At 37.5% G+C, this 15,720-nt stretch overlaps 1 long non-coding RNA gene across 1 annotated transcript in view; it reads left to right on the top strand.

The window, feature by feature from the left end:
* The window catches only part of LOC141567628 (uncharacterized), a 151,490-nt gene extending 140,997 nt beyond the window's left edge, over positions 1-10,493 (top strand). Inside the window, exon 3 of the long non-coding RNA XR_012490466.1 lies at positions 10,289-10,493. This is a non-coding gene — a long non-coding RNA (uncharacterized LOC141567628). The remainder of the gene's footprint in view (positions 1-10,288) is intronic.
* The last annotated feature ends 5,227 nt before the right edge of the window (positions 10,494-15,720 follow it).

The following is a 15,720-nucleotide window of genomic DNA, read 5'->3' as shown; positions in this document are numbered from 1 at the left end:
GAGGTTATGTGACAAGTAAAGGAATGCTTTCCTTGTTATTCTCCTTTAATCATGTTTCAATGGACCATACCAGCATTTTCTCAACTGTGTTCTACAGAATTCAGTTGTTCGTCAAGTTATTTTTCCAGAGGTTAATAAACACTTTACAAAAAAATAATTGTATCATTAATTATTTTTGAAAGAAATATACACACAGTATCCTCTCACAGAGGCAAAATGTCCTTAGCATATTAAAAGCATTAGGAATTCCTGTAGAGAAGAAATCTATTTAATATTGGTTGACCATAGAACCTCTTTTTCCCCAATACAATAGCTGTTAATAAAATATGTTCAATGGAACACCGTGTAAGAACCCTGGCTTCCATCTTTTTAAAAAATACATAAATTGTGATGACTAAACAGAATACACCAGGTATAACCTCAGCAGTAAAGAGAAGGGTAGGTTTCTTAAGACACTTCCATTAATGTAGTAAAATAACGTACACTTTTTTCAAGGCTGCTATTTACTTGCATTAAGCTTCCTGTCTAACACCACTTCTAAGTCTTTTTTCCTCAGAAATTGTCCAGCGAGGTTCTTGTTAAATATTTGTAAACATCTAAGCAGAGAATGTCACACACGTTCCTGTTAAATTCTATGCTATTTAATTCAGCTGAGTATTTAGCTCAGCCATAGACATAAACATCAAACCAAAGAAACACATTCCTCGCACAGTAATTTAATTATTTAATTATGAAAACTTTTCCATTTAATTTTTGTAGCCACATTTATTTTTTAAAGTGCTATAAAACATTTAAAGATGCCATACTTTTCTCATTAAAAAAAATTATGTCCCAGAAAACTACTATACTTAGGAATTTGATACTTGACAATCACTTTCATGAAAGATGAAAGTCAGACTCCCTGACTAAACTTGAGGAAGAGCAGAAATAGAAATGATCACACTGGTTTATTGAGAAACTGACTCTGTCATCTGTAGAGTGTAACCAGACAGAAAATTCCAATTAACCCTAAATGCTATCTAAGAGCCACACACTGTTAAAGCTAAAACAGAGCAGACGTTTCTTATCCGGAAAGTGACATGGAAAATAGAATATAAAACATGGTGCAAGACATTCAAATGGGCTGAAAAAGAACTAAAGAAAAATGATTCATAATCATTTGCATTTTTTGCTACATATTGCTGTTATAAGCAAAAGGATGTGGTAAATAGGAACTCTTTATGTTGAAATATATTAAATGTTGGACATAAATGTAGAACATCTGATAAGTTTGAGAACATATTAGCAAATTATTCCTGTATTGAGGATACTTTTAAAACTCTTAATCATCTAAATTTGTATAACTTTGCTTGATTTTTAGTAAAGAAATTATATTATTTTGATAGTTACCAGAAAATAAAAACTCCCGCAAATTCTCAAATTATCTTTAATGTAATAAAGCATTGTGTTGTTTTATTATTACCAGTTCACCTTTGTTAAGCTTTTAATCAGGGTGAGTTTATAATCACATTTTATATCAGTAAAATGAAACTTTAGAAAGCAGTTAATTTGATAAGCTCTATTTTGATATTATTTTCTAATATAGTAGTCTATATTTTTAAAAAGTATGAACATTTTATGATATAAACAATTGTTACTTTGAAGCCACAACTATTTAAATGTATGTTTTGTTTGTTTGTTGGTTTGGTTTCAATAGAGCTTGATTTTTAGGTAAGTTTATCTTAAATTATTATACTTAGAGCAGGGGTGTCCAAACTTTTTTCAACATTTTTGACCAAGGGCCATATATGGTAAAATACACAAACAGCTGGGCCACTCACTTGAGGTGAAGTACGTATTGCCTCACCTGGTTTATTTAAGTAAACTAAATATATTTTTGAAATTTGTTGTGGGCCAATTAAAAATGGATTGTGGGCCACAGTTGGCCCGCGGGCCGCAGTTTGGACACCCCTGATTTAGAGTTCCCAATACAAAAATGTGTTATATGCACATTAAATAGGAATCTGTGATTATTGTGATACAAAATGAAAATATAAAATTAAAGGAGAATGGGTACAATGTACACTTGGCCAAAAATATAGGGGATATACAAGTATATTTCCTTTCTCTGCAATAACCAAAGTAGTGCTGTCATATTTTCAATCTGTGTAGATAAAATTTATTTTTAAAAGCTGTGCTTTAATTATTTGGAATTGCTCAGTAGAAATATGTGCAAAATTACTTTGTGGGAGAAGGGAGAAAAGAAAGACTTAATATCAAAGTAGAAAATACATGGGGAAAATGACTAGAATTAAAGAAATTCTATTTTCAAGACATATGCATCTGATATGGGAAAGAGTGCAGTAAACAGAATGGGATTGTTAGGTTTGGGAATAGCCGTTATTGTCTAGAAGGTTAGCTATAAATACCAGCAGCCAGTATGCTGAGATGAAATACAAGTCACACATTAGCCCATTCATTCACATTTAAACATGCAGGAAGTAAGAGGGAAATTGCTTCAGCATGACGAAAGTCTTTAAATATTAGACAAATGAATTTGATTGAAAAATCAATTCTACTCAATTTCTGAGCTGCTGGATATCTGCTATTTCATGTCTGGAAAGTAAGCTACATGAGAAACAACAAGATGTGTATATTTTGGTGGCGAGGGGGGAGTGTAGAGAGTAAATAAGAGATAGGAAGAAAGGAAGATTGTAATTTTCACTCTTTTAGAGTGATAGGAAATGAAAAGAAACCAACTTTCAGGGCACTGTGAATAACAGAGCACAATGTCACATTTTCCCAAGTTTTTCATGCCGCTCTCTAGGAAAACAAATTGTTTACTGTAGCACCCAATTCAGAAATGGTATCCTTGGAAATGTGCCATTCTCTAAACGTACCTCTCAAGGTTTTTCAAACTTCTTGTTGCATCCTTAAGCTTGCTCTTTACTGTTCACTACTTGTTAATTGATTAACTAGATGAGGTGAACTGAACTTTCAGTTGCTCTTCATGCTGGCTGCCTCTTAGAATCACTCCAGGAGATTTTGTAGCATGTTGGACCCTGTCTCCAGGGATTCTAATTTAATTGGCTTGACTTGAGGATCAGGCATTGGGAATTCTATAAAGTCCCCTGAGTGACTTTATTGTGCAGCCAGGATTGAGAACCACTGAACTAAATGATGTCTAAAGACCCAATAGAATGAGAAAGAGGGAAACAGAAAGACAGAGATAAAGAGAAGGGGAAGGAGCTTGCTATGCTAAATTGGTGAGTAATTGGTGAATCTCTAATTGATGGAATAAATGTAGGGGAGATAATTTTGAGTGTAGAGAATAACAAAAGAAGAAACTCCTTCTTTCTAGAACTGCCGGCCTCTGTTCTCCCTCTGTATGGCCTGAATTGCACTATCAACCCATCTCTGCTCAGTGGCCTAAGATCTAGAAAGTGCAGTGTCTACAATGGAGGTGAGAGGTATCCTTTCATGGGAGCGTAGAAGGGGACCTTATTCACATACTTCCATTTCTTTTTTCCACAGCCTTTGACGGTATGTTTTTGTGAATGCTTTAAGTATTCAAAGTGATCACAACTTTACTTTTTGGGTATTAATAGTTTTTGAGAATCAGAGTTATACCTTCAGTGATGATTTAATGTCTAGTGACATTTGGGTTACTGTCACCATTAATCACCTGCTGAGTATCTAACATAAGGATGTATTAAGTTGGAGCATTGATTTCCGAAGCTGAGTTTTGACCTTATGCCAGAATTACAGAACCAGAAATTCCAAGGTTGGTGCTTAGGAATTTGTGTTTGTTTGTCTGTTTGTTTGTTGTTTACTCCCCAGGAATTCTAACCTTGGGGTTGGAAGACCCTCTTTACAATATCAAAAATTCAGAAATTATAAAAGATAGATACATTTATTCAAATTTTTATTTAGGTGAAGATCAGACTTTTCTGCCCATAAGCTAAGTCAAAAGACAGATGACAAAATGAGAAAAAATGTGAAGAGCAAAAACCCAATGGCAAAGTGAGTAAAAGATATGAATGGACAGTTTATATTAAAGCATATACAAATGGCTTTTTAACATGTGGACATGTGTAAAACTTCACTCATAATGATATCATTGTAAATTAAAAATATACTGAAATGCCATTTATCAAAATGTCAAAAATTCCAAGTGAGATAACACACTGTGTTGGCTAGGCTGCCGGGAAACACGCATCTCTCATACTTTGTTAGTGGGAGTATAAATTGGTGCAATTTCTATGGAGAACAATATGCCAATATCAAGTAATATTACAAATGCTTATGTTTTTTGACCCAGCAAATCACCTTCTAAGAATTTTTTTGTCCTTTCTCTCAGAAACTTAGATTTTCTTTCATGTTTTGAAATTTCATAGTAATACATTTGGGTGTGGGATTTTCCTTTTTTTTTCCTGTTTCTCTTTAAAGTCTTTCAATCTTAAGTCTTCTATCTTTCTTTAATTCAGAAAAATTTACGTTCACTGATTTTTCAAATATTTCCTTCTTGACTTTTTCTTTTTTTCTGTAATGCCTATTACCCCAATTTCAGTACTCCTACTTCTTTGTTCTATATTTCCTAGCTTTCTTTTTCTGTTTTCTTTTTAAAAATTCTTTCCTGCTGTATTTGGGTGATTTTAAAGCTCTTGTCAACCAGTCTTACCATTGCTCTGTCTATACCCCCAAACCCCAGCACGTTAGTTTCCCCAAAAGTTTGTCACATATTTCAGTTGGACATTCAGATCCACACCCCCTCTTTACTTCCTGCTTTGTTTCTGTCTGTTGTTTTACCACAGTTGTTTTGGGAGGAAGGGACTAGCAGCTTGGACTAGTCTGAGATCTAGGCAGGGTCTCCCCTGATTTTTAAGTACAGTAAAATGCAAGAACCACTATTCTAAAGTTTAAACTAATACATGGCTCATGTCTTCATAGATCATTGGATCTGGTTTCAAATTTCAGCTCTTATCATTTATTGCTTGTGTTGAGCTTGGTTTAACCATTTAACCTTTCTAAGCTTCTTTTCTCAACAATCAAATGAGAAAAATATTATCTACCTTACCTGCCTCACCTACTTTCCAGGAGGACAAATAAATTTGGGAAAACATAAATATGAATACGTTTAATTGTTGTTGAAACTAAGACTAAGACAAAGCAGAATGATAACGAGGAACTGAGCCAATCTTATCCCCAGGAGGCCTTCCTGATCATCTGAAAACACTCATGCGATTTTCTGCCGAGCAGTCTAGCTCATCGATAGTTAAAATGAGTAAAACAAAAGAGTCAGCCATGGAGTGTCCTGCTCGTCTTTCCCTTGCAGGCAGTCAGACTGAGCACTGTTAGAACCGTATGGAGTCATGTGCTCGTCATAACTCAGGCTGATTACACAGCACTGTGTGTGAACAGTGCGTAGAGCTGAAATGGTGGATGATCTGTGCAGTGGTCTTGTTTGGCGACTGTAGAAATGACCCCTGAGGTGCCATTTGTAGCGTAATGGCCTCTGGATAGCGGCTAGATTACTTTTGACAAGCCGATAATCAAATCATGTCTGGGACCAAGAAGCCCAGTGGTAGAGGGTGCAACATCATTGATGTAGAGAAATACCATGACATGTGTGAAGTGTATGAAAAGCCGTGGGCTGAGGAGTAAGTGCTCACCGGGAAAGGCCACCAGCCTGTGTAAAAAGACCTCACTTGGTGGCTACTCTTCATTTTGGAAGCCTAGATCTGTTTCTCAGCCTTGCAGCCTCAGAAACTGCCCACATTTCAGGGACACATCCATATTCAACTTCAAAACCAATGTATAAAATCTGAATATGATTTTGTTCATTGGGGGGGTAAATAACTAATATAGGAATTAAAAACTGAATTGTATGGCGAACACATTTTTTCCACGTAGGAAGAATCACATGCGAAGCAAAATAATAACTTAACGATTATTTAGTGAATAGAGAATCAAAGCAAAGGAAGCTCGCTAGGTGAACTGCGTATTCCACAGAGTCCGGGGCAGCCAGTCTAGTGCATGGAGCTCCACAGTAGAGGTGACCTTGGGAATGACACCAAAGCGCTTGGGGTCCTTTGGCTCTGACCTCCTCTGCTGGGCAACAGTTATAAATGGGCACTGCCAATATGTGAGTCAGTGCCTCTGTGACTCTGGTTATTCTGCTTGGAGAGAAGGCGTCGGTGGCAGTTACGACTTGGAGCAGATCTTTGATGAACAAATGGTAGTTGTTGAGGTAGATCAGAAGAGGGCCCGTAATCCCGGAGATTAGGAAAGAAAAAGAAATATGACTGACGACTAATTTCCTAACTTCCTAGAATTAATGAATGAAATAAAAAAATTGTACCAAGTATGCAATTGAACATCTACAGTGTGTAACATGCTCTAGACATAGCGTATTCAAAATAAACATTAACCTCAACGCCTACCATCTAAGTGGGAGACATTATTTTGCAAAGAGCTTAATAGACATAGCACAGAGAGATAGTAAAATAGCACTACTCTTCTGTAAGTGGAATATCCTTACCATCCAGTAAGGTCCAAGTTCTCTCCTCTCTCCACATAAAACCAAATTTGGATTCCTATGCAGTCTTGTGCGTTTATCTTTTGCTAATTTTCAAGTTTAACAATCTAGGAAAGAGAACAGACAGCACTGGATAAGCCAATTAGCTGTGTGTATAATAAACCAGGGTCTCAGTGAAGAATGAGGTCTTGCAACACTAGCGATTTTCCTCTCACCCTCTGCTTCTTTTGGAGCTTAATCCACATTCTAACGAGGCACAGCCTCACAAGAAATGACGCTGTGGGCTGCTTGCCCTGACTCATGAAACTCCTGCTTTGAGATCGACATTACTGAGTCAGAAAAAGCTTGATCTAGAAAGAAAACAGAGAACTGTTTGGTTTTTTTTGCTTGTTTTTTTTGTTTTGTGGGTTTTTTTTATATTGGGGTGACAATAGTTAATAAAGTTACATAGGTTTCAGGTGTACAATTCTGTAATACATCATCTATATATCACATTGTGAGCTCACCACCCAGAGTCAGTTCTTCCATCACCATATATTTGACCCCCTTTACCTTCTTCTACCACCCCCTTCTCCTCTGGTTTGTGTCTATGAGTTTTTGTTTCCTTATTTATTTGTCTTATTCCTTTGTCACTTTCAGTTTTATAGCCCACATATCATGAGAACTCTGTTTCTACTCAAAAAATATATTATCTAGGGATTCTTTCATTAGAAAACTGTTCGTGGCAGTGCTGGACAGACTCGCTGTGATTCATTTATTTATGTTGTGGACGGAGTGGGCAGAGTTGCTCTCCCACCTCCCACCATTCCCCCATTTTGTGGGAATATTGCTAAGAAGGCACAGCCATGAACTGCTGCCTCGGAAAACTGCCCAGTGGACTGACATCATGGGAATTCGCTGAGCCTGTTTTGTAGAGGTCATCTAATTCTCGGCATAAGGCTTCTGGGCAGGAAACCTGTATTTCTTTGGTAATGAACCAAAAATAACTAGCCCAAGAAATTGAGACTGCATTTCATTAACACAGCTTTCCCAGAAAAGAGTGTGATGCCAGGCAACTGCTAGTATTGCTTTCATAGTCTAAGCTGGCTCATATAACCTCTAGGAAGGATTGTCCCAAGTGTGTTATGAGCTAAAGCACACAGCCCTTAACTGGCAGTTCCAAGCAGTTTTTAAATTATTCCCTAGAAAAAATGTTGCTGTTTTCTCTATCTTTGCAGATGATCTCTAAAACTCTGAAAGAGAAAATAGTGTTACCAATCCTACAAGAAATAGCCAGATATTTAATGTCAGGAAAATGAAAATTGTGACTTATTGTGACAAAGATATTATTAGTCATGGATTTAGAATACATTAGTGTTATTGTATTATTAGTAGTATATTGTGAGTATATTTAGAACAACTCAAAATCCTAGGTGTAAAAAAGTTGACTCTATATAGCTAATATTTATTTATCAATAAATATGTAGCAGCCAATAATTGAATGCTTTATATATGTTCACTCATTTTTTTCTTACTGTTTATAAATGAAGACACTGAAGCAGAGAGAGGTGAGATAATTTGCCCATATCACACAGATAGTAAGTGGCAAATAATCTACTTATAGATTCTGTATTCTTAACTTCTGTTATCATACTGAGTCAAAGTTCAACATACACAGACTATATTACGTGAAGGAAGTGGTAAGTTATTATTTGAGAAGTACAAATGAGTTGAAATAACACTGATAAGATTGAGATTTAGTTTAACATATTTTTATCAGTATTGATTTTTTGAATATTAAAAAAATATTTTTAACCAATCACAAACTTACAGAATGATTGCAAGTCTAGTACAGAGAGCTTATATTTTTTCCCCCTGAACCATTTGAGTTGACACCTGATGCCCTACCGTCCCTGAATAGTTTAGTATCTACCTCATTCTTCTAAATATACACCATACAGCCATAAAAATAAGAAAAATGGTTGTATGCGGAAATACATTACTATTGTATGCCCCAGTCCCCATCCGAATTCTGCCAATAAGATGTCCTCACAATCCAGTATGTCCCCGGGCTTCCTAAATGACTCCCTGTCCTCTTGTAGGATCATTTAGCGATGTGGCTGTTATTCCCTAATATAAAAAGGTATCGATCCAAAACCTAATGCCTTCTGACTACATGATGTGTACATCATCTTTAAAATCCATCTTGGTCAACACATTAACGTGTTACATATTATCCATTGAAGATGGCATGACCATATTTTGAATAGGGATTTCTAAAGGTGATACTCTAACAAAATGTGGGACATTTACAATGAAAGTGTGGATAGCTATGACAAGAAGAAGAAATTTTAAAGCAGTGAAAGGTATTGTGCTCTTCAATCTTACTTCTTGATGATTTTTTCCAGTGCAAAAGAATAGTGTGTAACTGTTTAAAATTTAAAGATGGCAAATACTCTCTAACTCTTCAGGAAATATAATGCTTTTCTAACCATATTCCAGGGGAGAAAAAAAATCCTTAGTAAGATGAAAAGAGCAATGGTAAATAGAGCACACTAATTAATCATAACTTTGTACAGGAAAATTGTTATATAACATTCCTTAGAGTCTTCAACAATTTCATTGCAAAAATTATGTTAGTTTTATCTCAACCAAACTAGCCAATAACTGGAAGTCTGTGTATTAAGACATTTCTTTTGATGATAGTTATCAGCCTTGTCATAATGAGAATCACTGGGTATCAACCAGAAAGGCAGAAATTTAATTTCATGCAATCATTCTGACCTCTAGAAGATAAAGATTTAATGTAATGAGTCATATTTGGTATCTTCACAGATTATTTCTCTAAGTGAATTGGCTTGAAAAATATCATGTTAGAAAATAATCAGAAACATGTATTAATACCTGGTGATCTAAAAAAATATGTCAGCCAGATTTAAGTATTAACACAAAATATAGATAGCCAGGAAATGCCTGAAATTTTGCACAGCAAAGTGGACATAAATAGACATAGAAGTAGAGTGAGTTAGATGAAAATACATGCCAAAGACTTCAGAGCTATGTATGAGGTTGGTCAATTAAGTTCACGAACTCATCCTAGAAAAAGTACTACATACCTCATTGTTGAATATCACTGCAGTCACCTTCGAAAGCTATGCATGGATGCCAGCACCTAATCCACCCTTCAAAGCAATTTTGGAACTCTTTTTCTGGAATGGCCATCAGAACTGTCGTCGTATTACCCTTGATGTCCTGAATGTCATCAAAATGTCTCCCTTTCAATATTCTCTTTATCTTTGGGTAAAGAAAGAAGTCATTTGGGGCCAGATCAGGTGAGTAGGGAGGCTGTTCCAATACAGTTATTTGTTTACTGGCTAAAATCTGCCTCACAGACAGTGCCATGTGAGCCGGTGCATTGTCGTGATGCAAAAGCCATGAATCGTTGACAAAAAGTTCAGGTCATCTCTCTTTTTCATGCAACCTTTTCGGCACTTCCAAATAGTAAACTTGGTTAACTCTTTGTCCAGTTGGTACAAATTCAAATTCAAATAAATAATCCCTCTGATATCAAGTTCGCAAACTTAATTGTCAGACCTCATACCTCTCCCGATAGAGTGCTACACAATAGGCTGGCAATTCTCTGTAGTCTCGCATTTGTAGTTAGGGTACAAGTTGCTATAACAGAGGCCTAAAACTGAAGGAGCCTAAATAAAATAGCTATTTGATAATTTTTGCTGTAACATCTCTGTTCAGTGGGACAGACAAGATGTTCCTCTTTGCCTTTCTCAACAGGTGCCGCCCATCTCTAGAAGGTGGCTACTCCAGCTGTCCCCACAGGCCAGTAGGCAGGACAAGAAGGAAAGACAGAAAGTGGAGGTCCTGGAAGTATCCTGGAGGAGCACAGATTCCTGCTTCTCACATTCCCTTGGAAGGATTTGGGAAATGCAGGGGAGGCCTGGGAAATGTAGACCAGCTGGGTGGCCCTGTGCCTGCTCACGTGTGTATATGGGCCATATGTGATTTATTAATAAAAAGGAACAGAGGAGAATGGTATGGGGACCCGGTTGATGGTGTCTGTTACAATATTAGTAAATAATTTGGGATTTAAGAGTACACACAAGTGTACACATGCACATACACATACATTGGGGCTTGTTCTACCAATTATAAGTGAAAGGATGTATGTTGCTAATCCTTGCAGATAATTCCACTCTCTAAGGAAGGAGAGAACATGTAGATATAGAACTTGAGGTGGTATAAAACAAAAACACATTTCCTTCTGGGAAATTATAAACATATAAACAAAACAAAACAAAAATGGAAAGAAACAGAAATGAGTTAGTCTCTCCTCTCTTCTCACTGATTTCTGTTTTTCTCATTTTACTCATCTCCAGCTCAATGCAGAAACAAAACTAGGACAGTAAACATGTTTCCATGGTATCTGAGTTTTTGCTTTTAGCATAAAACTAAACTACGAAACTACTGACCCCTTTCCTTGTCAAGCTATCACCTACTTGAAGCAAAGCAGTGTCAGATTTGTATTTACTGACATGTTGGTAGAGGAACCACGTGATTAAGTCTTCCCTTCGTGTGTGTGTGTGTGTGTGTGTGTGTGTGTGTGTAATCCACCAACTAAGTATCTGTCTGTACAATCTATGTATGTTTACAGATAATCCATTTTCCCAGGCTACATGTTTCTGAGACACGAAAGAATATTTCTCTGGCCCCTCTCTCCTACATGCTTTTTTTTCTTTTTTCTTTTTCTAATAACCAATCTACCTTATATTTTCTTTCCAGGGAGTTCCAGGAATTTCTAAAGCATTAACAATGCATCTAAGGCCTTCTTTAATGGAAAGGTTTGAAGTCTGCACTCTCCTAAGGTATCATTTCTGCCCTCCTACCACTAGTCTACACGAGACACCAGTTATTTTCTTCCCTGTAAGCTAAGCTTTGCCATGGCAAGAGTGTCATTCATAGACTATCATTAAGGAGAGATGAATCTGGAAGGCCCCTCATTTCCTCTCCTGCTCTAATAGCCCAGAAAAGAGCAGGTTCAGCAGGTCTGAGTTAGCTCAACTGATAAATACGCTGATAGCAGCTCCTGAAATCCAGAGACTTTCTTTTGCTCAGAAGCCTTTGTTGTGGAGGGATCAGAAAATGTCTGTTATAACATATTGGTCTAGATATGACTGCTCCTATAACTATGTAGTGCATTACTGGGGTGCACTCCCTCAGGGAGCCTTTTTCATGGTGTTCATTCAATGATGCCTGGCCTAAGTACAGCTCTGTATGGGACCTTGATGGCCGAGTGGATCACATGTACTCTTCTACTTTGCTGTTTGCAAGTTTCCCCCCAAGAAGGCCCTCTTATATTTTCACAAATTGGCCTTCCTGGGATGTTTCTAAGGCCCTTTGTGTGATAATCTCCGAAATGGCTGCTATCCCCCAACGCTCATTGACGACATCCCCAGTTTTCCTGGTGACTCAGGTCTAGGGCACTGCTCTCTAGTGCAGGGGTTCCTAAAAGCATCACCACTGTGGCTGATGGACTTTCATCACAAAGAATATCATTCAGCCTCTGGTGTCCAGCTGCTTACCAATGGCTTCTACTTTCTGTGTCTGCTGCCGTTACAGAGGGGAAGCACATTTAGTTTTATCATTCTGTTTTTTGAAGCCCTATTACCACAAAACACAGGGTGGGTTCCTGAGATGAACCAGAGGATAAGCTGACTTATAAATCATGTAGTGCTCAAAATGTATCTCTCCTTTTTGGATCAGTTCTTGAACCAAAGTTGTATATCTCTCTTTACTTTAGACTGGCTTTTCAGAAGTCCTCATCTATTATTACAAGGCCATCCCACCAGGCCTCCAGGCAGACCTGGCTTCCCTAAATCCTGGGGTCTACAGAGCTTCCACCTCAGCCTGGATTTCAGACACACCCATCCATTCCCACTTGGATGCTCCGTTGTCATGTCAAATGTAACACATCCAAAAACAAACTCACCACTGCCATTACTCATGTAATCTCCCTTTCTCTCAACTCCTCTACTTAACAAAAGGCCAAACCAAAAGTCTGGTCATGATCGTTGACCCTTTACTCTTCCTCTTCGCCTACTCTGTCCTATCATCAGAACTCATTTTAATTTACCTCCTTAATATCTCTCCAATCTGTTCGCATAGCTCCAGCCCCACTTGCACTCACTCTGTATTCAGAGGACCAAAGTGTTTTGGGTGGATCACTACAAACATCTCCTCAAAATTTTCCAGCTTTTGGTCTGTTGGTCTCTAATCCATTCTTTGTATAGCAAGAGAATTACCTGTAACAAATTTAACCACATTACTCTCTTGTTTGGAACTCTGCAGGGTTTCCTTTTACTTTTCAATTAAAGCCCAGAATGGTTAACATGGCCTGTAAGGTCATGTATAACCAAATTTCTGCCTACTTTTTTTTGCCTCTTCTCTCTAATTTAATCTTCCTGTCCCTATTTTTGTCAGTAATAGCATCTCTTCTTCCCATAAATGTAATTTTTCAATAAGACCTTAAGTTGCTACTTTAAAAATATCATCCCATTCTTTTCATGCCTACTGCACCCACCTTAGTTCCTGCTCTCACCAAAGGAAGGCTGCTAGGCTGGGAGCAGGGCCTCACAGTTACAGTGCTCTGCAGCATAAGCACTCCATACTGCTTCCTATGTTAATGGAAAGAGTCTGCCTTGCTCTCTCCCACTCTCTTAAGCCCAAGCTCAAGTTCTGCTTCTTCCTTAAACGCAAATCAACATACTTCACACAATCCTAAACTCTTACTGCACATCTACAAATGTCAGTAGTGAATTGTAATCACTAGAACACTGTTTTTTAACTTGTGGTCCTTTAGCCACTAGCGAAAGTATGAGAAATTATGGCGGTAAGTCCTACAAATATGTATGTTTAATGAGATTAATGAATCTTGCAGCCTTCCTAGGGGAATAGTAAGCTATCTCCCTTTTTCTTTCCTTGTACTTTCTTCTTTCTTCTTCCTTCCTTTGCCATTCTGACAACTGACTCTCGGCAAGGAGAATAAGCCCTCCAGTATTCAGTTGTAGAATGAAATCGGGGAGCGGGAAGGCTCTTTGTCTAGCACCTCCACCTTCTTGGGTCTTATTTGAGTCATTTCTTTCCTTTTGGATTGTTTTTAGTGTTCTTTATTCTCTCCAGTGCGGTAGGTGTGTTAGGCTGGCCTATGGCATTCACCTCTTTAAGGAGTGTCTTGCCCACAAAATGGATGTGGTCATATCCATACACAATAATTGGAACTGTGGCAGACATCTTGCTTCCAAAGGGAAATTTGTCTGAGGAGCAAAGCCAAGACTTTGAGACAGTCGGAGTCTTAAGACAGACAGAACATGGATTGATGAGTTGTGGGATTAGTCAGTCCTGGAGCTGTCCTACTTAAAAACTTCTTGTTATGTGAGATAATATATTTTCAGCATTACTCAAGCCATTTAAATAGAGTTTTCTAATATACACAGCCAGAGCATCTGAACTGATAAAGAGAAAAAAGGAGAGAGCTCAATCTACTCAAGTCAGGGGCAGAGAGATTGGTAAATTAAAGGTGAGAGAAAATTAAACTCTCCTGAGAGCTGTTCTGAGAGGACCTTGGCCAGAAAGATATAAATTCACGAGTGGAGACAGAAATAAAGAACTGAGGAAAATCTGTAATATTTCCTAGACCAGATAAATTAGTACAGGCAATTATAATCTGATATGATCATTACCAATTAGTATAGACTTTCTCAATAAATCTTTACACTTAAGTGGTTTGAGTGCCTTATAAATCTGACCTGTATGTTACATTGTTTATTATTAAGAAATTAAACAAATATGGCATGAGGGGTATGGTCCTAAAATTGGAAATAGCTTTGGAAGTGTAATGACAAGATTGCAGAGGCAGCTTCAGAAACAAGTGGTGAAAAAGCAGGGATCTCTTACTAACAGAGTTATTTGTATCTAACCTCTCATTTTCTCTTAATTCCAAGCCTATTTTCTCTTCTCAGGGAGCTTGTGTAGAGATTCTGGTGGAAGAAATAGCTACCCCTTTATTTCTTGCAGAATAATTCTTTTTTTTTTTTTTTGTAGCTGTCAGGGTGATTCTCTTCAACTGAGCAAGAACCTTGAGAGAGATGCAAGATGGAAGAAAGGGCAGATCAATGAAATCAACTCTGCTGAAATGAAAAATGACAGATCTGTCACTGTCAGATCACCTTTAGATGATTTTTATTAAGACCGTGAATGTAGGAAGGGAAAAGACTCGATAATGCTGTTTCCCATCTTTTTCTGGTTATGGGCAAGGAAATGAAGATAATTTGCTCTCTTTCATTAGCCTAAAATGAAGGCCAAAAGTAGACTGTAGTGGAGAAGGTGTATGGATTATATGTGGAAAGTTTCCTTTCACTCTGTCCCAGAACATACTACATTTACTGTTCTCTACTTTCCTCATTCAGTCATTCATTCAACAACTGGGAAAACATATGTACAACCAATGACTAGTAGACTTTCTCCCCTGCATTAGGCAAACATCAACCTCCTGCTGAACATTTCCCCTTATGCACTTGAGACTTCGGATGTGTAAACTGACCTAATCATTTCCCACCCAAAGACACCTCTCCTTCTGTAGATCCTTTCTTGGTGAAAGTTTTCTAACCAAAAAAGAAAAAATGGCTGTCATTCTTTCTGCTTAACCCCTCCATTCAAGTGTTCACTAGGAATTGCCTATTTTAGCTCCTAAGGCCCCTTTACTTTTCTTGATTTCTAGTCTCCAGCTACCAAGGTACCAATGTGCTAGTTGAGGACAGCACCATCTTTCTAGCTTTTTATGTAAACATATTTGACCAAATAACAAAATGATTTTAGTTTTTAAGACTGTGATTTGTTTTGTTTGGGCTGGCCATCAAGGGTTAAAGTATTTAGGCAACCATGGCTCAGGAGCATGCTTGGAACCTAGGGGACAAAGCTGGGGGTGGGGGAGGGTGGATGTACTGATCAAAAGGGTAATAGAATACTGAACAAATTAGGGGCGGAATTTAAGAACTCCAGGGAACCATGTTTATTATTTGTCATTGTATCCTTAGTTTATAATATAGTACCTGTCATATGGCAGGTGATCAATAAGTATTTCTGGATTGAATTAATCAATTAATGAATAAGTGGTCAAGAAATTAGGAAAATCATTTCTAGGCGGTCCTTTA

This window comes from Rhinolophus sinicus, linkage group LG11, assembly GCF_036562045.2.
Source record: "Rhinolophus sinicus isolate RSC01 linkage group LG11, ASM3656204v1, whole genome shotgun sequence".
NCBI classification, from domain to species: Eukaryota; Metazoa; Chordata; class Mammalia; order Chiroptera; family Rhinolophidae; genus Rhinolophus; species Rhinolophus sinicus.
This window is presented reverse-complemented; position numbering and strand designations above follow the sequence as displayed.